The following is a 2500-nucleotide window of genomic DNA, read 5'->3' as shown; positions in this document are numbered from 1 at the left end:
CAGGAAGGTTTGCCCGGGATCGGCGGGGACGGAAGTGGTAAACATGATTCAAGAGGCGAAAGGAGATAAGAGGATTACGCGGAGGGAAATGAAAGGGCCCGGCGAAGGGATTAAGAGCTTATCATACATTCTGTACACACGCCTTCGCGTCTATGACTTGTATGCGCGAAGGATATCGCCTGGATGTTTATGGGTGCGTGTCTTCTCGTGCGCTCCTTGACGTGTGCGGGCCGGTGATATTAGGCCTCGACGGTAATTAGGTGTAGGCTAATTAGTCTATAGTAAGTTTCCTTAATTGAATCTAGGGTACGTGTGAAAGGAAGAGGGAGAGGGTGGAGGAGGGGAGAGGGAGGGGATGGAGTGGGAGAGGGTAAGTGAGATGGAGAAGAGGGATAGGGAGGAGGAGAGGGAGGGGGAGAAGGACAAGGGGAGAAAGTAAAGAAAGAAGGGGAGGGAGTGAGGAAGGGAGCAAGGGAGGGAGAAAGAGGAGAAGAGGGAGAAGGAGAGAGAGAGAAAGAGAAAGAAAGGGAGAGGGAAGGGAGACTTGAGTAAGTAAAACAAGGCGGCTGTAAACCGCAGAGTTGTGCGTGGCTGAGTGGCGAGATGTGGTTGAAGCTAAAAGTTATTATGGACGTTTTATTTTTAAAAATTCTGGGAAAAAGAGGGGAAGAGGGCGTCGGTCAGAAAGAGCCACGAGAGGACATGTGAAGGGGTGGGAGGGACGTCACGAAGGCGGCGGCAGGAGCGGCGTGGTCTGTCGCAGTTTGCCATGGGTCAGGAGGCCCCAGCCATCAGTTGCACCTCTGGCTATTGCCGCGGGGTTTCTCATCCGTCACGGCGGCCGCTTACCCCTCCCCCCTCTCTCTCTCTCTCTGTCTCTCTCCCTCCCTCCTTCCCTCCTTCCCTCTCTCCCCCTCTCCCTCCCTCCCCCTCTCCCTCACTCCCTCTCTCCCTCCCTCCCTCTCCTTCCCTCTCCTTCCCTCCCTCCCACCCTCTCCTTCCCTCCCTCCCACCCTCTAACTCTCGTTTCTCACTCTCTCGCTCTCTATTCCCCCTCCCTCTCCGTTTCTCCTTCGTAATCACAGTTCCTCATGGAATGTTCAGATTCTGTGACCGCTGACACGAGAACCATAATCAACGCCTGACGCGCTAGCATCTAATCAGCGCCGGCTTGCAAGATGGGCTTTCTGTGTATTCCGCAATTATACGAGAATAAGTAAATAAACATGCTAGATGGAATACTGTAAGCGGTATGTACAGAATGAAGAGGGTATTGCCAAACTCAGAGGAGGAGAGATGGGAAGGAAAATAACTCGAAGGAGAGATGGGAAGGAAAATAACTCGAAGGAGAGATGGGAAGGAAAATAACTCGAAGGTGAGATGGGAAGGAAAATAACTCGAAAGAGAGATGTGAAGGAAAATAACTCGAAAGAGAGATGGGAAGGAAAATAACTCGAAAGAGAGATGGGAAGGAAAATAACGCGAAGTGAGATTGAAGAGTCCTGTTTGTGTTTCACACTCACATTTTTTTTTCTCATTCTTTTTTCATTTTTTTTTCTTGTTTTTTCTTTCTTGCTCTCTCTTCCCCGCCTTCCTGTTTACGTCATTCGGCCTCGACCTCGCAAACTTTTTGAATGGGAGCCAGAGCATGGGAGATTTTGCTAGTCGCGGCGAGGGAACTGTCGCGGAGAGGCGCCGTGTTAATTGGCAGGATGTAGAGTTGTTTCAAGAGTGAAGAGCGTTTGATTACACCAGTCTTGTTTGTATAACTGTCTGTCTTTTTATCGATCTTTCTTTATTTCTCTTCTCATCTCTTTTCTCCTCTTTTCTCTCCTCTCCTCTTCGCTTTTCTTTTCATCTCTTTTCTCCTCTTCTCTTCTCTTTACTTCCCTTCCCTTCTCTCCTCTCTCTCTTTCTTTCTTTCTTTCTCTTTCTCTTTATCAATCAGTCTATCCATCCACCCATCCATCTATTTTTCGATCTATCTATCGATCATTCCTCTCTTCGTATTTTTGCTCCCCTTTTCTCTCTTCTCGCATTCTTCTGTTCTTCTCTACCCTTTCTTCCTGCATTCCTCCCCTCTCTCCCCTCGTCTTCTTTCATTTCTCTTTTCTCTTTCTTCCTCTTATTCTTCTCTTTATATCTCCCCCATCTTCTCCCATGCTTCTCTCCCTTTCCTAGTTTTATTTCTTTTCGTCCCGCTACATCTCGTTTCCCCTTCTCCTGTTCCTTCCCTTTTCTCGTTTCTCGTTTCGTCTGATTTCCTCTATTGCCTCCCATCCCTTTACTTTCTCGTTTTCTCCCCTCCTCTTATTTCCTTTCCTCGCGGCTCGTCTCTTCTCCTCCCTTTATCTCTCTCGCTCCTCTCGTCTCCTCCCCGCCTTCTCATCCCCTTTGTTGCCTCCTCTTGTGCCCCCTTCACCCTCCGTAGCTCCCCTCCTTCCTTGGTGGTTGGCGACCCTCCCGCCGCCCCCTTTCCCGTCCTGTTACCCACTTACCC

The sequence above is a fragment of the Penaeus vannamei genome, chromosome 26 (genome assembly GCF_042767895.1).
Source record: "Penaeus vannamei isolate JL-2024 chromosome 26, ASM4276789v1, whole genome shotgun sequence".
Taxonomy (NCBI): domain Eukaryota; kingdom Metazoa; phylum Arthropoda; class Malacostraca; order Decapoda; family Penaeidae; genus Penaeus; species Penaeus vannamei.
The sequence above is the reverse complement of the archived record's forward strand: the minus strand, read 5'-3'. Positions refer to the sequence as shown.